Source organism: Sminthopsis crassicaudata, chromosome 2 (genome assembly GCF_048593235.1).
Source record: "Sminthopsis crassicaudata isolate SCR6 chromosome 2, ASM4859323v1, whole genome shotgun sequence".
Lineage (NCBI taxonomy): Eukaryota > Metazoa > Chordata > Mammalia > Dasyuromorphia > Dasyuridae > Sminthopsis > Sminthopsis crassicaudata.
The window spans coordinates 452,378,145-452,401,266 of record NC_133618.1 but is presented as its reverse complement, the minus strand read 5'-3'; positions in this window follow the sequence as shown (position 1 = coordinate 452,401,266).

Below are 23,122 nucleotides of genomic sequence, written 5' to 3'. Positions count from 1 at the left end.
GAATTGATAGAGACCTGAGGACATGCCCAAGGTCACATAGGTAACAAAGTCAACTTCTGAGCCCTGGACTTCTAGCTCCAAATTCATAGTTCTTTCCAATTCACCACACCACCTCATTCCTGGAACATATTTCCCTTTCTTAAAGCTTCAAGTTCTCATAAAGAGAAAATGTAGGTCTATACCGACCTCTAGGTAACCCTAAGGGCATCTCTTCTCTTCACAGGTGGATTTCAGTACTTCTTGATAGACCTGGCTTTCATCCCATGGTCCCATCCCACAATCATGAGCACCTGCAATGACTCTAGTATGACTCAGTCCCAATTCTCTTTCTTCCCTCAACATAGTTCCAGGTTACCTTGGGTTCTCTGTGCCAGAAGTGAAACAATGGCAAAGGCCAGGAGAAGGAGCTTCATGGTTGATGTCCCCTGGAGAGAGGACCAGCAGGGCTAATGGAGAACTGAGAGACTGCCTGTGTACTGTGAGTTGGAGCTCCAGCATTTATTACCCTCCCCAGTGGGGTGGGGCCAGGAGTGTTGAACCAGAGAGGGAGTAGAATTCTGTGTTGTCCAGTATCACTACATTAGGTCAGATGGTCCATTGACCAATGACTCCAATTGGGTTCGGATCTCCATCAGTGACACTGCTGGGGGAGACATAAACCACACTCAAAGTAGTAAATTAAAAAAGCACAGGGACTTTGGCAATCACTCTTTTAAGGTGATTTGAGAGAAGGAGATTGATTTAGATCAGGTCTTATTAGCAAGGGCCTCATTTTACCAGAATCTGCATTCTTTCAATCTAAAACCAATGTTGTTGACATGAAATTGGACTCTGTCTCTCTTGTCCAAGTCCTCATCAAAGTGGAAAAATATGTATATTCATTTACTCTTCTATAAATATTCCAATAGAATATGGTTTTCACACTTACTTTGAACTGAGGTTCTCATCAATTAAATTTAAAAGACACAGAGTCTAAACAAAAAGCTTGATCTCCAAATATAGGACTCAAGAGAAACCTAAAAAGGTAAAAAGATATCTTGGGAACTATTTTTCTGTCATAAAGATATGTAAAGAACACATGTATAATTTGTTCTAGAAACTAGAGGTGGAAAAGAAATTGTACTAGAACAAGGGCAAAGTAGGGGTACTACATCTCATGAAGAGGCAAAGAAAACCTATTATTTCTGAGAGAAAGCAGGGAGGGGGATGAACATCGTGTGTATCTTACTCTCATCAGAATTGTCTTAAAGAGAAAAATATTAAACATATTCAATTGATGGTGAAACTTCTCCCACTGCATTGAAAAGTGGGAGGGGAAAAGTGAAAAGGGAGGAAGTAAGCTAAGCAGAAGGGAATACAGAAATTGTGAGGAAAAGGGGTAAGAAAGGAGGAAGAACACTAAGATGGGGAGAGGGATACTAAAAAGGGAGGGCTGTGAGAAGCAAGTGGTAATCACAAGTTCAATACTGGGGAGGAGGGTAAGTGGGGAGAGAAAGGAGAAAAGCATAAGCAAGGATTAACAAGAGGGCAAGTAATACAGAATTAGTCATTTTAACCATAAATGTGAATGGTAATGGTATAAACTCCCCCATAAAGAGGAAAAAGTTTGCAGACTGGATTAAAAGCCAGAATCCTACAATATGTTGTTTCCAAGAAACACACTTGAAGCAGAGTGATACATATAGAGTAAAAATAAAAGATTGGAGCAGAATCTACTATGCTTCAGGTGAACTCAAAAAAACAGGGGTAGCCATCCTGATCTCAGATCAAGCAAAAGCAAAAATTGATCTAATTAAAAGAGATAAGAAAGGGGACTATATCTTGCTAAAGGGTAGCATAGATAATGAAGCAGTATCAATATTGAACATATACACACCAAGTGGTGCAGCATCTAAATTCTTAAAAGAGAAATTAAGAGAGCTGCAAGAAGAATAGACAACAAAACTATAATAGTGGGAGATCTTAACCTTGCACTCTCAGAATTAGATAAATCAAACCACAAAATAAATAAGAAAGAATACTAAAATACTAGAAAAGTTAAATATGATAGATCTTTGGAGAAAACTAAATGGAGACAGAAAGGAGTACACTTTCTTCTCAGCAGTTCATAGAACCTATACAAAAATTGACCATATATTAGGACATAAAAACCTCAAATTCAAATGGAGAAAGGCAGAAATAGTAAATGTATTCTTTTCAGATTAAAAGCAATGAAAATTACATTCAATAAAAAGCCAGGGGAAAATATACCAAAAAATAATTGGAAACTAAATAATCTCCTAGTAAAAAATGATTGGGTGAAATAGCAAATCATAGACATAATTAATAATTTCATCCAAGAAAATTACAATAATGAAACATCATATCAGAATGAGTGGGACTTAGCCAAAGCGGTAATAAGGGGAAATTTTATATCTCTAGAGGCCTACTTGTATAAAATAGAGAAAAAGAAGGTCAATAAATTGGGCTTGCAACTTAAAAAGCTAGAAAAAGACCAAATTAAAAACCCTCAGTCAAGTACTAAACTTGAAATTCAAAAAATAAAAGGAGAGATTAATAAAATTGAAAGTAAAAAAAATATATATTGAATTAATTATCAATAGTTGGTTCTATGAAGAAACCAACCAAGTAGACAAACCATTAGTAATCTGATTTTAAAAAGAAAATAGGAAAATCAAGTTGTTAGTCTTCAAAATGAAAAGGAAGAATTCACCACTAATGAAGAGGAAATCAGGGCAATAATTAGGAGTTTCTTTGCCCAACTTTATGCCAATAAATTCGATAACTTAAATGAAATGGAAGAATACCTTCAAAAGTATAGCTTGCCCAGATTAACAGAGGAAGAAGTGAATGGGTTAAATGGTCCTATTTTAGAAAAAAATAAATAGAACAAACTATTAATCAACTCCCTAAGAAAAAATCCCCAAGACCAGATGGATTTATCTGTGAATTCTACCAAACATTTAAAGAATAATTAACTCCAATGCTATATAAACTATTTGAAAAAATAGGGATTGAAGGAGTCCTACCAAATTCTTTTTATGACAAACTCATGGTACTGATAACTAAACCAGGTAGGTTGAAAACAGAAAAAGAAAATTATAGACCAGGGGTTCTCAAACTACAGCCCGTGGGCCAAATGTGGCCTGCTGAGGACGTTTTATGCGGCCTGCTGGGTTATGGCAAAATCAAACCGGAAGTGATGTTGGATCTAAACTCGGGTTAGCAAAGCACACTTCCGGCCCTGGGCTGAGGTGGTAGAGACAGAGTGTGAGGGGATACGGAGGTGAGGTGAGTTCCCAGGCCGGGTGTATAGTGTGGGGAAGGGAGAGAGATGCAGAAGATGGAGAACTGATGGCCCTCGGCCTTGTAAAGTAATGGAAGCCACAACAACAGACAGGCACGAGGGATATACAGTGCATGCTGCGCATGTCATGGCCGCTGCAGGGGGAATATATGGGCTGTGTCTGGTATGCAGGTGTAGTAACAGTTAGTACTACAAGTCCCAGCTTGACTCTATCATTGTCATTATGCTGTAATGACCATGTAACAGCTTCCTCTCTAGTGCATGTTGCATACTGACTGCTATTGTCACCCAGAGTGAGGCGCCTGGTACCAGGCCATAGACCTGTATCCATAGTGACCTCATGTCTGGCTATTGTGGTTATCAGTTTTATCATTGTGTGTATGTTGTGTAGTTTCATAAAGAGATGGAATATTGCTAATATATGTCATCACCTTATAATCACTGGGAGGTCTGACCTTAGTGCCCCCCATTTATCCTGAGCATGAGGAGATGCAGAGCTGGTTTACTGCTTCATCCCCCTCCAGATTCTTAAGGTCCCCATATACTTGTGGAGCTTCAAGTCACATGATGACCTCTCCCGGAAGCCCCAATGTATGATTTGTCACTGAAGCTCATTCTGCATATACAATATGTCACGCAGTTATATGCATATATGCACAGTCTTGCCTGCGATTATGATAAATTATGAGTACAGCACATATGATCATGCAGCACTGGATCATGAGAATTGATCCCAGGATTCAGAGGAAACCAGGGCATTTGAGAGGGCCACCTGAGCAATGACTTGTGTGCTGTGAATGTCTGAAGTGGGAGAGAGAGTGCGGGAAACAGAGGCATTACAGCACAGAGGCAGCTTGGAAGAAGTTGGGCATTGCAGTCTGTATATCTCTGTGTGGGCAAAATTATTGCTGTTGCATTATTTTTGTTGTAATGTGCTGCATATGTATGTATGTATATATATATATATATATATATATATATATATATATATATATATATATACATATATATATATATATATATATATATATATATGTATTTTACTAATAGCAATTTGGAATCCCTTAGAAATAATAATGTCAAGAAAAAGAAAAATTGACTTGGACAGTAGGATATTCAAAGAACAGTGGACTTATGATTACTTTTTCATGCAGTACAAGGAAAGAGCTGTATGTCTGATATGCCAGAATATAGTATCTATGTTCAAAGAATATAATTTGCATCGACACTATGAAACTCAACATAAAGATAAATATGATTGTTTGGTTGGAGAAGTGAGAAAAGATAAAATGTTAAAACTGAAAAATACATTGACAACTCAGCAAAATATTTTTATGAAGCAGAAGCAGCTAAATATTTCATCACTATAAGCAAGTTTTCAAGTTGCCAAGCTAATAGCATGCACTGGCAGACCATTCGTGGAGGGAGAATTTGTTAAAGAACGCCTTCTTTCTGTTGCCAAAGAGATGTGTCCAGAGAAGGCTGATTTATTTAGTACAGTGAGTCTTTCAGGACCTACAATTACATGGAGGATGGAAGAATGGGAGACAATCTGCATCAGCATTTGCAAAACTCCACAAAAAAAAATTTTCATATTTTTCCTTGGAACTCGATGAAAGCAATGATGTTCATGAATCTGCACAACTTTTAATTTTTATTTGTGGGATGAATGATTATTTTGAAGTCACAGAAGAGCTTGCTGCACTGCAAAGCATCAAAGGAACAATTACAGGAGAGGATATCTATGAAAAGGTTTGCCAAATTATGAGTAATTTGGAGCAGGACTGGCTAAACTAGCCAGCATGACAATTGATGGTGCCCCTAGTATGGTGGGGTCTAAGAAAGGAGTAATTGCTCACATTAACCAAGAGACGGACAAACATAACCATACTCATCCAATAGCCATAAACTGCCTCATCCACCAACAAGCGCTGTGTAGTAAATCACTGAAGTGGGATTCTGTTATGAAAATTGTGGTATCTTGTGTTAACTTCATTAGAGCTAATGCAATAAATCACAGACAATTTCAGGAATTTCTATCTGACCTAAATGTTGAGTATGAAGATGTTCTATATCACACAGAAGTCTATTGGCTGAGTTGAGGGAGAGTTTTGAAAAGTTTCTATAACTTACTTCCACAGATTACAACTTTTCTGCTTTCAAAAAACAAAGAAGTACCAGAGCTCAGTGATACAGAATGGAAATTGCATCTTGCCTTTCTGACAGATGTAACAGAGCTACTCAACAATTTCAATACGCAGCTTCAAGGAAAGGGAAAGCTCATCTGTGATATGCAATCACATGTCAAAGTATTTGAAGTAAAATTAGGCCTCCTCATCAAACAAATGAAGGAGGAAACCTTCTGCCATCTCCCCACAACTCAAAATCTGTTAGCAGAAAAACCACTGATTGCATTCCCAAACAAAACATGTGTGGATTCATTGGAAAAATTGCAAAAGGAGTTCCAATTTAGATTTAAAGAGCTTCTTCTCCATGAAAAGGACATACAGCTTTTCCATAACACATTTTCTATTGACATTGAAAATATGGATACAATTTACCAAATGGAACTGGCTGAACTGCAGAATTATGACTCTCTGAAAGACGCATTCAAGTCAAGCAGCCTTCATAATTTCTATGCATCTCTCCCCTCTGAGACTTATCCTCATTTCAGGAACCATGCACTCAAAATGGCAACCATCTTTGGCAGCACTTATGTCTGTGAACAGACTTTTTCTAGAATGAAACATTTGAAATCTCCAACCAGATCAAAACTAATGGATGAACACTTGCATCACTTGTTTCGACTAGCAGTGACAAACATGGAACCAGACATTGACCATCTCATTAGCCAAAAGCAGGCCCATTGTTCCCATTGAAATACTGGTACATTTGTTGATTTAACTTTACTTCATTTTAAATATTGTATGTTGTTTTGTTTCTTTACTTCAAAATAAGATATATGCAGCGTGCATAGGAATTTGTTCATAGTTTTTGTTTTTACTATAGTCCAGCCCTCCAGCAGTCTGAGGGACAGTGAACTGGCCCCCTATTTAAAAAGTTTGAGGACCATTGTTATAGACCAATCTCCCTAATGAATATTGATGCTAAAATCTTAAATAAAATATTAGCAAAAAGATTACAGAAAATCATTCCCAGATTAATACACTCTTACCAAGTAGGATTTATATCAGGAATGCAGGGCTGGTTCAATATTAGAAAACTATTAGCATAATTGACTATATCTATAATCAAATTAACAAAAACCATATGATCATCTCAATAGATGCAGAAAAGCATTTGATAAAATCCAACATCCATTCTTAATAAAAACACTTGAGAGTATAGGAATAAATGGACTTTTCCTTAAAATAGTCAGGAGCATCTATTTAAAACCATCAGTAAGTATCATATGTAATGGGGATAAACTGGAGTCATTCCCAGTAAGATCAAGAGTGAAACAAGGTTGCCCACTATCATACATTATTATTCAATACTGTATTAGAAATGCTAGCCTCGGCAATAAGAGTTGAGAAAGAGATTGAAGGAATTAGATTAGGTAATGAGGAAACCAAATTATCACTCTTTGCAGATAATATGATGGTATACTTAGAGAATCCCAGAGATTCTACTAAAAAGCTATTAGAAATAATTGCCAACTTTAACAAAGTTGCAGGATACAAAATAAATCCCCATAAATTTTCAGCATTTTTATACATCACCAACAAAATCCAACAGCAAGAGATACAAAGAGAAATTCCAGTCAAAATAACTGTGGATAGCATAAACTATTTGGGAATCTAGCTACCAAAGGAAATTCAGGAATTACATGAGCAAAATTACAAAAAACTTTCCACACAAATAAAGTCAGATTTAAACAATTGGAAAAATCTTAGGTGCTCTTGGATAGGCCAAGCAAATATAATAAAGATGACAATATTTGTAAACTAATCTATTTATTTAGTGTTATACCAATCAGACTCCCAAGAACTGTTTTAATGACAGAAAAAATAACAACAAAATTCATATGGAAGAACAAAAGGTCAAGAATTTCAAGGGAATTAATGAAAAAAAAAAAATCAAATGAAAGTGGCCTAGCTGTACCTGATCTAAAACTACATTATAGGGGCAACTAGGTGGCACAGTGGATAGAGCACCAGCCTTGAATTTAGGAGGACCCGAGTTCAAATCTGATCTCAGACACTTAACACTTCCTAGCTATGTGACCCTGGGCAAGTCACTTAACCCCAGCCTCAAAAAAAAATAAAATAAAATAAAATAAAACTATATTATAAAGCAGTGGTCATCAAAACCATTTGGTATTGACTAAGAAAGAGATTAGTTGATCAGTGGAATAAGTTAGGTTCACCAGACAAAATAGTCAATATCTATAGTAATCTAATATTTGACAAACCCAAAGATCCCAACTTTTGGGATAAGAATTCACTATTTTTTTATTATAGCTTTTTATTTACAAGACATATGCATGGATAGTTTTATAGCACTGACAATTGCCAAGCCTTTTGTTCCAATTTTCCCCTCCTTCCTCCCTCTCCCTTCCCCCAGATGGCAGGTTGACCAATACATGTTACATATGTTAAGTATAAATTAAATACAATATATGTATACATGACCAAACAGTCATTTTGCTGTACAAAAAGAATCAGACTTTGAAATAGTGTACAATTGGGGGGTGGAGCCAAGATGGCGGAGAAGATACACGTGAATCTGTAAGCTCCCTTCTTCCCTCATTACCAATTAGTTAAATCAGCCTCAAAAATAATACTGGACTGATAGAAACCACAAGGATTAGAAGTACAATGTACCAGCTGAAGAGAATCTGGAGTTTTAACAGAAAAGATCAGTTCCAAGGGGAGGAAGAAAAAAGGCCAGCACAGACTGTGCCGTTTGGGCTGGGGAGAACTCTGGGATCAGAGAAGCCACTGAGATAGAGGAATCTGGCACAGGCTATTAGCTCTTCTCTGCTTATAAAACAGCAATTTGGAAGAGAAATCAATAAAGCCAGACTCTAGAACCACCCCAATCAGAAAATGACCTAATAGATCTCGGCACAGCTGTGCAGCCACTTTCTGCTGTCCGGGGCTTCACCTTGGGGTAGTTAAGAGCCTGAACAGCGGGGACACAGCCTGAGGCAACATCTAATCCACATAGTGCCAGGTTTAGCCTGAGGCTGTGGAACTCGAGCAGCCACAGAATTCCCAGAGAAGCAGAACCTTTGAAATAGGGACCGAGGTTTCCAGGCAGATACTTCTGGTTTGAGTGCAGGGGCTTTTCACATCAGCTGCTGATATCCATGCCCCACGGGATGCATTGGCTAGGTTTTGTGTCACTTTTACTGTTTAGTCTTAAACCTCAGGGAAGTCGCTAGGACACACAGCGGGGTCCTTCACTGGGCAACCCTCACAGTGCAGCCGTACTAATAATCACCTCTGAGGCATTTCCGGGGAGAGGGAGGGAAACTCTCTCCCAGAGCTCTCTCTTAGCTCAGGCACAAGAGCTGCTGCATCCATCCAGTCTGGGAGGAAGCTGGTAAATAAATAAATAAATGAACTTCTTACCCCAAGGGCAGACCCCAAAAGATTTTTAATCATGAGTAAAAAGCTGAAGAGAACCATTGAATCCTTCTACACAGAGAAAGAGTGGGTATCCAACCCCAAGGAAGTTAACAGCAGAGAGTCAGCAGATAACAGCCTAAAGGGGAATGATATCTGCCCCCCATCACATAACTCTTTCCTAGAAGAGACTATTAAAAAGTTAAGAGAGTTTGAAGAAAAATGGGGAAAGAAGAGAGAAGCTATGATAGAGAACAACAATGTTCTGAAATTTGAGTTGGAAAAAATAAAGAATTCACAGGAAATGCAGGGAAACAAAATTTGTGAATTAGAAAAGGTTAAAAAATCACAGGAAAGTTGGATTTCTGAATTGGAAAAGATAAAAAAGTCTCAAGAAAGTAGGATTTCTGAATTGGAAAAAGAAAATAACTCTCTAAAAAAATTAGGGAAATGGAAAAAAATTCAATAGAGCAAAATAATTCATTTAAAAACTCAATTGGGCTTATACGAAAAGAACTAAAAAATGTGAATGAAGAAAATAACTCATTAAAAATCAGGATGGAACATTGGTTCATTGAGAACCCAAGAATCAGTCAAACAAAACAAAAAATGAAAAGCTGGAGAATAACATCAAATACTTACTGGGAAAATCTATAGACCTGGAAAATAGATCTAGGAGAGAGAATCTGAAGATCATTGGACTTCCCGAAAACTATGACCAAAAAAAGAACCTAGATTCTATTTTACAGGAAATCATCGAAGAGAACTGTCCAGAGATAATAGAAACAGAAGGGAAAATAGGCGTGGAAAAAATTCATCGAACACCTTCTGAAAAAGACCCTAAAAAAAGAACTCCATGGAATATTGTGGCTAAGCTGCAGAACTACCAAACAAAATAAAAAATACTGCAAGCAGCTAGAAAAAAGCAATTCAAATATGAAGGTGCCACAATAAGGGTCACTCAAGATCTGGCTGCCTCCACATTAAAAGATCGAAGGGTCTGGAACCTGATATTTCGAAAGGCAAAAGATCAAGGATTGCAACCAAGAATAAACTATCCAGCTAAGTTTAGCATTTTCTTCCATGGAAGAAGATGGTCATTTAATGAAACAGAGGAATTCCATTTATTTCTAAGAAAAAAACCAGACTTAAAGAAAAAATTTGATCTACATCCACAAGACTGAAGAGAAACAGAAAAAGGTAAAAAGAACTCTTGAGAACTGTATCTCTGTTGTGGATATATAGAAAGCCAACATGGATAATTTGATTTTATTGATATAAAAAAGGGGGGAGTAGTAAAGGGAAGGGGGTAGTATCAGAAAAAGGGGAAAGAGTGATAAAAAGAGGGAAACTACATCCCAGGAAGAGGCATAGAAAAATATACCACATCTGAGGGAATTTAGAGAGGGGGTGAAACATTGTGTGAATCTTATTCTCATCAGAATCTCAAAGAGTAAATAACTGACATATTTGTTTTTCAGAGAATTCTCTCTCAACTCATTAAAAGGGGGGAGAGGAAAAGGGGAATAAGTGAAGGGTACAAGAAAAGGGAAGAGATTTGGAAGGAGGGGGGAGGGATACTAAAAAGGGAGGGCTGTGCATCACAAGTGGGGTCTATAAATTAAATATTGGGGAAGGGGTTCAGGGGGGGTCTGGGGAATAATATGATGGCAGGAAAAACAGAATTAGTAATTTTAACTGTAAATGTGAATGAAATGAACTCTCCCATCAAACGGAGACGGATAGCAGACTGGATCAAAAGTCAGAACCCTACAATATGTTGTTTACAGGAAACACACTTAAAGCAGGGAGATACATACAGAGTAAAGGTAAAAGGTTGGAGCAGAATCTATTATGCTTCAGGTAAAGCCAAAAAAGCAGGGGTAGCCATCATTATCTCAGATCAAGCAAAAGCAGAAATTGATCTAATTAAAAGAGATAAGGAAGGAAACTATATTCTGCTAAAAGGTAGCATAAACAATGAAGCCATATCAATACTAAACATATATGCACCAAGTGGTATAGCATCTAACTTTCTAAAGGAAAAGTTAAGAGAGTTGCAAGAAGAAATAGACAGTAAAACCATAATAGTGGGAGATCTCAAACTTGCACTCTCAGATTTAAACAAATCAAACCACAAAACAAATAAGAAAGAAATTTAAAAAGTAAATAGAACATTAGAAAAACTAGGTATGATAGACCTTTGGAGAAAACTGAATGGTGATAGAAAGGAATATACTCTCTTCTCAGCAGTTCATGCAAAAATTGACCATATATTAGGACATAAAGTTCTCAAAATTAAATGCAGGAAGGCAGAAATAATAAATGCCTTCTCAGATCACAATGCAATACAAACTACATTCAATAAGAAGTTAGGGGTAAATAGACCAAAAAGTAATTGGAAACTGAATAATCTCATCTTAAAGAATGACTGGGTGAAAGAGCAAATTATAGAAACAATTAATAATTTCACCCAAGATAATGACAATGATGAGACATCATATCAAAATCTGTGGGATGCAGCTAAAGCAGTAATAAGGGGAAATTTTATATCTTTAGAGGCCTATTTGAACAAAATAGAGAAAGAGAAGATTAATGAATTGGGCCTGCAACTTAAAAAACTAGAAAAAGAACAAATTAAAAACCCCCAACCAAAAATCAAACTTGAAATATTAAAATTAAAAGGAGAAATCAATAATATTGAAAGTAAAAAAAAACTATTGAATTAATAAATAAAACTAAGAGTTGGTTTTATGAAAAAGCCAATAAAATAGATAAACCTTTGATAAATCTGATCAGAAAAAGGAAAGAGGAAAATCAAATTGTTAGTCTTACAAATGAAAAGGGGGATCTTTCCATCAATGAATAGGAAATTAGAGAAATAATAAGGAGTTACTTTGCCCAACTTTATGCCAATAAATTTGATAACTTAAGTGAAATGGATGACTTCCTCCAAAAATATAGGCTTCCTACATTAAGAGAGGAGGAGATAAATTGCTTAAATAGTCCCATTTCAGAAAAAGAATAGAACAAGATATTAATCAACTCCCCAGGAAAAAATCCACAGGACCAGATGGATTTACATGTGAATTCTACCAAACATTTAAAGAACAATTAGCCCCAATGTTATATAAACTATTTGAAAAAATAGGGAATGAAGGAGTCCTACCAAACTCCTTTTATGACACAGACATGGTACTAATACCTAAATCAGGTAGATCGAAAACTGAGAAAGAAAACTATAAACCAATTTCCTTAATGAATATTGATGCTAAAATCTTAAATAAGATATTAGCAAAAAGACTTCAGAAAATCATCCCCAGGATAATACACTATGATCAAGTAGGATTCATACCATGAATGCACGGCTGGTTTAATATTAGGAAAACTATTAGTATAATTGACCATACTAATAATCAAATTAATAAAAACCATATGATCACCTCAATAGATGCAGAAAAAGCATTTGATAAAATCCAACATCCATTACTACTAAAAACGCTTGAAAGTATAGGAATAAATGGACTATTCCTTAGAATAATCAGGAGCATATATTTATGACCATCAATAAGCATAATATGCAATGGCGATAAACTGGAACCTTTCCTGTAAGATCAGGAGTGAAACAAGGTTGCCCACTATCACCATTACTATTCAATATTGTATTAGAAATGTTAGCCTCGGCAATAAGAGTCGAGAAAGATTAAAGGAATAAGAGTAGGTAATGAGGAAATCAAACTGTCACTCTTTGCAGATATGATGGTATACTTAGAAAACCCCAGAGATTCTAATAAAAAGTTATTAGAAATAATTCACAACTTTAGCAAAGTTGCTGGATACAAAATAAATCCACATAAATCCTCAGCATTTTTATACATCACCAACAAAATGCAACAGCAAGAGATACAAAGAGAAATTCCATTCCAAACAAATGTTGAGAGTATAAAATATTTGGGAATCTATCTTTTGTCAGGAAGTATATGAGCAAAATTACAAAACACTTGCCACCAAAATAAAGTCAGATTTAAATAATTGGAAAGACATTCAGTGCTCTTGGATAGGCTGAGCAAATATAATAAAGATGACAATACTCCCCAAACTAATCTATTTATTTAGTGTTATACCAATCAGACTCCTAAGAAACTATTTTAATGACCTAGAAAAAAATAACAACAAAATTCATATGGAAGAATAAAAGGTTGAGAATTGCAAGGGAACTAATGAAAAAAAAAAAGTCAGATGAAGGTGTACCTGATCTAAAGCTATATTATATAGCAGCAGTCACCAAAACCATTTGGTATTGGCTAAGAAATAGACCAGTCGATCAGTGGAACAGATTAGTTACAAAGGAAAAAAAAGGGTACATCTATAGCAATCTAGTGTTTAACAAACCCAAAGATACCAACATTAGGGATAAAAATTCATTATTTGAAAAAAACTGTTGGGAAAACTGGAAATTAGTATGGCAGAAATTAGATATGGATCCACACATAACACCATATACCAAGATAAGATCAAAATGGGTCCATGATTTAGGCATAAAGAATGAGATCATAAATAGATTAGAGTAACAGAGAATAGTCTACCTCTCAGACCTGTGGAGGAGGAAGGAATTTATGACTAGAGGAGAACTAGAGATCATTATTGATCACAAAATAGAAGATTTTGATTACATCAAACTAAAAGGTTTCTGTACAAACAATACTAATGCAAACAAGATTAGAAGGGAAGTAACAAATTGGGAAAATATTTTTACAGTTAAAGGTTCTGATAAAGGTCTCATTTCCAAAATATATAGAGAACTGACCCTAATTTATAAGAAATCAAACCATTCTCCAATTGATAAATGGTCAAAGGATATGAACAGACAATTCTCAAATGATGAAATTGAAACTATATCCACTCATATGAAAGTGTTCCAAATCACTACTGATCAGAGCAATGCAAATTAAGACAACTCTGAGATACTGCTACATACCTGTCAGATTGGCTAAGATGACAGGAACAAATAATGATGAATGTTGGAGGGGATGTGGGAAAACTGGGACACTAATACATTGTTGGTGAAGTTGTGAAAGAATCCAACCATTCTGGAGAGCAATTTGGAACTATGCCCAAAAAGTTATCAAACTGTGCATACCCTTTGATCCAGCATTGCTGCTATTGGGCTTATATCCCAAAGAAATACTAAAGAGGGGAAAGGGACCTGTATGTGCCAAAATGTTTGTGGCAGCTCTTTTCGTAGTGGTTAGAAACTGGAAGATGAATGGATGACCATCAATTGGAGAATGGTTGGGTAAATTATGGTATATGAAGGTTATGGAATATTATTGCTCTGTAAGAAATGACCAGCAGGAGGAATACAGAGAGGTTTGGAGAGACTTACATAACTGATGCTGAGTGAAATGAACAGAACCAGAAGATCACTATACACTTCAACAACAATGCTGTATGAAGATGTATTCTGATGGAAGTGGATATCTTCAACATAAAGAAGATCCAACTCACTTCCAGTTGATCAATGATGGACAGAAACAACTACACCCAGAGAAGGAACACTGGGAAGTGAATGTAAATTGTTAGCACTACTGTCTATCTACCCAGGTTACTTATACCTTCGGAATCTAATACTCAATATGCAACAAGAAAATTAGATTTACACACATATATTGTATCTAGGTTATACTGTAACACATGTAAAATGTATGGGATTGCCTGTCATCTAGGGGAGGGAGTAGAGGGAGGGAGGGAGGGGAAAATTTGGAAAAATGAATACAAGGGATAATGTTATAAAAAAAATTACTCATGCATATATACTGTCAAAAAAATTTTATAATTATAAAATAGAAAAACAATTAAAAAAACAATTAAAAATATAAAATAGTGTACAATTAGTCTGTGAAAGAAATCAAAAATGCAGGCAGACAATAATAGGGGTATTGGGAATTTTATGTAGTGGTTCATAATCATTTCCCAGAGTTCTTTCACTGTGTGTAACTGGTTCAGTTCATTTCTGCTCTATTGGAACTGATTTGCTTCATCTCATTGTTGAAGATGGCCATGTCCATCAGAATTGATCATCATATAATATTGTTGTTGAAGTATATAATGTACTCTTGGTCCTGTTCATTTCACTCAGCATCAGTTCACGTAAATCTCTCCAGGCCTTTCTGAAATCATCCTGCTGGTCATTTCTTACAGAACAATAATATTCCATAATATTCATATACCACAATTTATTCAGCCATTCTCCAATTGATGAGCATCGACACAGTTTCCAGTAAGAAATCACTATTTGACAAAAACTGCTGGGAAAACTTAAATTAGTATGGCAGAAATTAGGCATGGACCCACACTTAACACCATACACGAAGATAAGATAAAAATCCATGATTTAGACATAAAGAACGAGATTATAAATAAATTAGAGGAACATAGGATTAATTTACCTCTCAGACTTGTAGAGCAGGAAAGAATTTTGACCAAAGAAGAACTAGAGATCATTATTGATCACAAAATAGAAAATTTTGATTATATCAAATTAAAAAGCCTTTGTACAAACAAAACTAATGCAAATAAGATTAGAAGGGAAGCAACATACTGGGAAAATATTTTTACAGTTAAAGGTTTTGATAAAGGCCTTATTTCCAAAATATATAGAATTGACTCTAATTTATAAGAAATCAAGCCATTCTCCAATTGATAAATGGTCAAAGGATATGAACAGACAATTTTCAGTTGATGAAATAGAAACTATTTCTACTCATATGAATGGGTATTCCAAATCACTATTGATCAGAGAAATGCAAATTAAGACAACTATGAGATACCGCTACACACCTGTCAGATTGGCTAAGGTGACAGAAAAAAATAATGATGAATGTTGGAGAGGATGCGGGAAAACTGGTACACTGAAGCATTATTGGTGGAGTTGTGAATGACTCCAACCATTCTGGAGAGCAGTCTGAAATTATGCCCTAAATGTTACCACACTGTGCATAACTGTAATCATTCTCTTGGGGCAGGTTTGTTGGGGAGCTTCTGGAAGCAGCCTTTGTTTCAGTTCAGTTCCAATAATCACCAAAATTCAGCCAGGAGTTAAAGTACTTTACTGTCTCTTTCCAAATCTTATTTCCAGATCCTTTATTATCTCCTTCAAGTCTTCTCTCCTTCACTCGGCACTCGGCTAGCTTTTTGTCAGAGGCCTTCCTCTCTCCTTGATTCCCTAAGAGCTCTTGTCCAAGTGTCTCCAGCCAGCACCACGGTCGAATCTCAAATGAAGTCTTGACTCTGAATCTCCTAGAGTGTGGGAATCAGACTCCGCCTCCAAGAGTGGGCTTGTGGGTACTCCCTGGGCTTGTGGGAGCTCCTTAAAAGTATGCTCTCTTAAAGGTGTGGAGTCTAATGTGTGGACCAATGAGCAAACATCTTTAAACTACATTACCTTGTAAGAATCCTAACACATAACCTTTGATCCAGCAGTGTTACTACTGAGCTTATATCCCAAAGAGATACTAAAGAAGGAAAAGGGACCTGTATGTGCCAAAATGTTTGTGGCAGCCCTTTTTGTAATGGCTAGAAATTGGAAAATGAATGGATGCCCATCAATTGGAGAAGAGTTGGGTAAATTGTGGTATATGAATGTCATGGAATATTATTGTTCTGTAAGAAATGACCAGCAGGATGAATACAGAGAGGTATGGAAATACTTACATGAACTGATGCTAAGTGAAATGAGCAGAACTAGGAGATCATTATACACTTCAACAACAATACTGTATGAGGATGTATTCTGATGGAAGTGGATATCTTCAACAAAGAGAAGATCTAATTCAGTTCCATTTGATGGACAGAATCAGCTACACCCAGAGAAGGAACACTGGGAAAAGAATGTGCACTACTTGCATTTTTGTTTTTCTTCCCAGGTTATTTTTACCTTCTGAATCCAACTCTTCTTGTGCAACAAGAGAATTGTATGGTTCTGCACAAATAGGTTGTATCTAGGATATACTATAACATATTTAACAGATATAAAACTGCCTGCCATCTAGGAGAGGGGATGGAGGGAGGGTAGGGAAAAGTCAGAACAGAGTGCAAGGGATAATGTAAAAAAATTACCCATGCATATGTTCCATCAATAAAAAATTATAAAAAATATATATAAGGTTCTTATAAGTGGAGATTTGAATGTAAACATGAAAAATTGTGTAAAATAAATATTTTTGTTAAATTAAAAGGAAAAAAGACTAAATAAGAAGAGTAAGCCATAGTGTGTAGAGTACATTGACAGAAAGACTAAGAACTTGGGCTGTTTTGGAGTTATACAGCAGAAAACTATCATGAGGTCTTTATCAATCATTCCAGTAGCAAGATCTCTTATTTCTAAAGCCCTTAACAATTCTAAAATTCTTAGGTAGCAAGGTAGCATAGTAAATAGGGCTCTGGGCCTAGAGGCAGGAAAACCTGATTTCAAATTTAGTCTCAGATGCTTCTTACTAATGTGACCCTGGCCAAGTGACTTAACTACTGTCTATCTCAACTGTAAAATGGAAATAATCATCCCTAATTTACAGAGTTGTTATGAGAATCAAATGAGAAAATCATTGCAAAAGTGCACAATGCCCATTTCTATTGTCATATCATTCTATGACCATTTAGGTCTTGACTGAAGGGATCAGTATTTGAGCTGGGCTTTGACTGATAGGTAGGATTTTGACAAGTAGAGATTAGGGAGGAGCTTGAGGGAAGGCAGAGATAGAGGCAATTAGAAGGAACCCAGAGTCAGTCAGTTTGTCTGGAACAGAAGGTGTCTGAATTAACCTGGGAACTGTGGGAATAGAAAAATGAAAGCCATTTTGAAGGAAGGAATGGCAGGACTTGGCAGGAAACTAGATAGAGCATGATCAATTTGAAGGAGCAACCTATCTGAACTCAGCAGACAGGAGTTCAAGTTTGGGTTCTTCTCCATGGTATTAGAGATATGACCCAGAGGAAGCAATGTCATCATTCTGGAACCTCCTTCCCTCATACATGAATCAAGACAATTAAACTAATCAGAAATCTAAATCTATGATCCCATAAAGCATCTGAAGGAGAAAGAGAAGTCAAAAAGAACTTGGAAGCTCCAGAAAATGGTGGAGTCATGGAAAGAAATGGAGAGATGGGAAGGGGAGTCAGCTTTAGGGGAATGTAATAAGAAATCTAAAGGTATGATATGGTAGAAAGAACATTGGACTTGGAGGAAGAGACAGAGAGATGGAAAGAGAGACAGAAACTGGGAGGAGCCCTTATATATAGTTGTATGTGGGAGTAGGCCCCATCTTGATCCTTGATTTCCAGGGTTTACAAGTCTAGAGATTCCTTCTGGGATAGATCACACACTCTCCTCTGAAATCTAATCTTGATGACACCTGAAGAGCTCATGTACTCTTGTGAATTCTTTGTTATGCTCTAATCCACAAAATTCTCTGATTTCTGTTTGCTGAATGTGCTAACTAATCACTATTGGTGATGGTCTTTCTATTAGTGATAGTCATTTGGTGAGGAAGGGGTAAAAACTATTCCTTCCCCAGAGAGTATGTTGACACTACTGTGTAGTGCAACACATCTCAGATTGTATCTATTCATTCCATCCTTAAGCCTGAACAATATACACGTAAAATTACATATATGTATAATGTGCTGAATGTATGTATACACATATATGTATTTGTGTGTATACATAAAAGTATACATAAAATAAATATAAAATGAATGCAAGATAATTAGGAAGGGGGAGCATTAGAAGTTGGAAGAATCATGAAAGGTTCCTATTTTTATGCTGCAGAACAAAGATAGAGGAAATCACTTAATTACTCAATGACTAAGCTTCCTATAAATTTATGATCCTCAATGCAGTAAGTCAAATATGCTATCCTTCCTTAACTGCTTTGTTTTCTCACATTCCACAGCACCTATTCCAAACTTTCTCATCTCTCCTCAAGCCTCCCAAGGTACCCCTTCACCTCATATTTCACTCCCAAAAAGAGATTATCTCATTCTTCTCTCCTCCTCCTGGTCCACTCAATTATTTTCTTCCACTATTTAAGCCCTCACTGCAGGTTCTTCTGAAGAAGTGGTCCTCTTGTGATATAATCATAATAGAGATGATTACAGAAAAAGCTTCTCAGGAAAAACTTTGACTTGTGTGTTGTCTAGTGTTCTAGGTTCAACTACCTTGAAAAATTTCTAAGGGAAAAACCTATCCATTTATAAAGATTGCTCTGAAAAACAAAAATAAAAACAAAACCTGCAGTCAAAGAGTCTAGAATACTAGGGACGATTAATGAACTTTGTTACTTGAAATAGTTTTCCCAAGCTTCTGTAATATGATGTTAAATGTTCATCAATGCTTATAGTGATAAGCGGGGACTTAATTAAAGTTTAAGGGGAAAAAACCTGTCAGATATCTTCTTGTCATTTCAACCCTGACTAGGTGAAGGTTGCAGAGATAAAGTTTGACAAGCAAAGAAAGGGTTATAGAAATTTATGGAATTGTAAACTAAGAAATAAATTTGCAACTGAAATATATTTGCTGCAAATTTCCAAACCATGGTTGGAAGATTTTTTAAAGCACAGAAATATTTTAAGAAGAAAGAAAGTATGAAACTGGCACTATAAATCTCTGCAGTGGAACTAACTGAAAGAGTGGGCTTTATAATTCAAGGTATAGTTAATGATCCTTGAGGAAAATAAGATTTTGAATGATACCATTTGTGATTGTAAATCCAGAGTTGATTTGATTGACTTTGTTCTAAGACTATATTCTAATGTGATCTAATTAAAAAGGAGATGTGTTCTCCTACTGAGATAATTGTGACATTTAACCCTTTATAGGTAGATCAGATCTCAATGGAAAATATCTAAAACTATATGAATAAGAACTGAAAGTCTAATTTACTACATACTTTTCTTTTGAATGTTAGAGTGTCACATTGATAAATGGATGAAGTTATTTCTTATGTAAGGTAATTCAGAAATGAATTTGACTGAATCAATTTCACTGGACTGCAGAAGGTTGTACTATTTGAAACATATCTCAAACAGGCCGTGAAATTGTTTGTGTTATTTTCAGCTTCTAATTTTTCTTCTGTGATTTTGGGGGAAATCATACAAGAAATGTTATTAACTTGAAAAATGATAACTAGAGGGTGACATACATGTATCATTGGAAAATTAACTCTTGATAGAAAATATTGTCATTATGTTGTGGGATTGGGGGGAAGCAATAACCTGCCAAATATTTAATTATGCATATTTTACTTAAAATTACTACTAATAATATAATTATTTAGAGTTTAGGAAAGTATCACTGACCTTGTAAATATCTGAGAAGTTCTTTGGGGACTTAGCAGATTTTCAGTCCCCTGGATCTAAAGCCTTCTTTAGGTCATAAAGAAGCTGGGTGATGATGTAAATAGAGCACTGAACTTAGAATTAGGAAGACACCTTCATGAGTTCAAATCTGACCTCAGACACTAATAAGCCCTGTGATTCTGAGAAAGTCACTTAACCCTGTTTGCCTCGATTCCTCATCTGTAAAAAAAAGCAGGAGAAAAAAAATAACAAACCACTCTAGTATCTTTGCCAAGAAAATGGGGTCACAAAGAGTTGCATATGACTTAGCAAGAACCACAAAATTTTATTAGCTCTGTGAATGATATGGAATTCTAAAATAATGAAATGGTTTGATGAAAAGCTAGGATTTCTCATTGCTAAAATAAAAGGGCTTACAAGTTTATTTCTTAAAGAGTTGTTTAACTCTTTAGGTTGTTGGACAATTATTTAGGAAAATTCTGAAAGTGGATCCTGGAATAATATATTTTTAATTATATCTTCGAGCCAACTTGGTATTAACAGATTGCAGATTTAAAGATTGTTTTGACTTTAGGAGTTAATATGCAATCTTTTTAGATATTGATCTCTGTCAACAAAGCTTACAGTATTGAGTGTTTTTCTGGGTTCTGAGTGAATGCTCATAACATACATGATATTTGGCTTTCAAATGTTTCCATGAAAGACAATGATAAAAGGATAAGTATAAGATTATCTCCATAAGATTTGAACTGGTTTTCACCCTATAAAATAGTTACTGGAAAACAACATAAGTAGCACATTCCTTCACAAATGCTTTAGTATGAGGTCCAGTTCAGATTTTCCAGGAGAAAATATTTCCCACTCTCAGACAGTTACATGGGACAGCTTAGACCCAAGATGAAATAAAAAATGATTAATTGTTGTTTAATTTGCAATCTGATTTGGTTTCTCTAAGGTCTGCTTAACTTTGTTTGTTTCTTTAATTGATGAGTGAAGTTTTGACTGCTCAATGAAGTTTATCCAACCTTTATGACATCAAAGAAAACATGGGCCTGTGAATTTTTCTTTTTGTCTTTTTTTTTTCACTTTTTGTGATACTTGTGACCAAGTATGTTCTTTCAGTGTCTTGGAAATCTCCTTATACTGTACATGATGTACTTGTTTTCTAGAGCAAGTCTAAATAACCTGGTGCTGACTCAAGTTGGTCTTCTGGCTATGAGATGTCATGACACTGGTTCCTAGCATTCCTTTTAAAAAATTCTATCAGTCTTGATAGGCAATGAAGAAGATATTTCCACTGATTTGTGCAAATTTATATCCTGATCCTGTAATTGTGCTTCCAGTGGCACAGGAATGTTGAGCATGAAGCTCAAAATGGAGAAACTGTGGGAAAACTTCCTCCATTGTTTGAACCCAGTCCTGCTTCACTGAGAAACCAGACCTGTTGCTTAGAGATTAGATTTGCTTAATGCTTAATGCAGTATTTTACTTATGCTGACCAGAAACCTCTCAGAGCCAAAATTCAATGTAAGAAATTTTCTCTAGACAGCTGGCCGATTCACTACTGTTTCTTTATTCTTTTGTTTGAACCCTATATAATATGTAATTTACAGACACTGACGGAAGTGGACCATCCCCTTTCATCTCTTCTCTGTTCTGGACAACTTAATAAACTTCATTTTAAATTATTCCTATTTTGGGTATTGTTCTCTGCAACAGTATTGGAATTACTGTCATGTGAGTAGTAGAAACAAAAGACAGCTGCTTCTAGTGAAAAAAAAAAAGTAACATTTTGAAGTGTACTTCAGATATCGTGGTCATATGTTTAGAGATAATTATTAAATTCATAGGTGAGAGCAAGTGAGAGACAGAAAGGTAGATAGACAAAGAGACAGAGAGAGAACAGATAAAAAACAAAAGAGGAACCAGAATATATCATAGTTAGGGAACATACTATGGATGCTACTGAAAAGGAACAGGCAGCAAAAAGTTATCAAACTGTGCATACCCTTTGACCCAGCAGTACTATTACTGGGCCTATATCCCAAAGAAATACTAAAGAGCGGAAAGAGACCTGTATGTGCCAAAATGTTTGTGGCAGCTCTATTTGTTGTAGCTAGAAACTGGAGGATGAATGGATGCCCATCAGTTGGAGAATGGTTGGGTAAATTATGGTATATGAAGGTTATGGAATATTGCTCTGTAAGAAATGACCAGCAGGAGGAATACAGAGAGGCTTGGAGAGACTTACATCAACTGATACTGAGTGAAATGAGCAGAACCAGAAGATCACTATACACTTCAACAACAATACTGTATGAGGATATATTCTGATGGAAGTGGATATCTTCAACATAAAGAAGATCCAACTCACTTCCAGTTGATCAATGATGGACAGAAACAGCTACACTAATTTTACTAATGTAAAAAAAATCAAAACAAAAGGGAAATCACAAGAAAAAAAGCAAACAAATGAAAAAGCTGATTTATTGGAGACTTCTAATGCAATTCTATTCATATTAATCAGTCCATTATGATAATATAGAGGGGCAATGATTGTTAGTAATTACTCATGTAGTAGTATTTGAATGATTGATTAGATAAGAATAAATAATTCATAGTTTGTATAAGTTATATAGAAATACAGATTCTGATAGAGAGGCTTTTTGTAGACCTCATGCTTATAAAATAAAAATTATTTATATATCAGACACAGACCTACTTGCATAACTATAATACCATAAGAATGCTGACACAAAGAACTCTATCCTGTTTTGCCCACCTTCCACGTTGATATAATGGAAAGCTCATAAGTTCTCCCCCAAAATGTTCTTGGGGATGTGCCGTCTCTGCTTGTCCAATTCAAGGGATGGCTTATCCAGCTCAT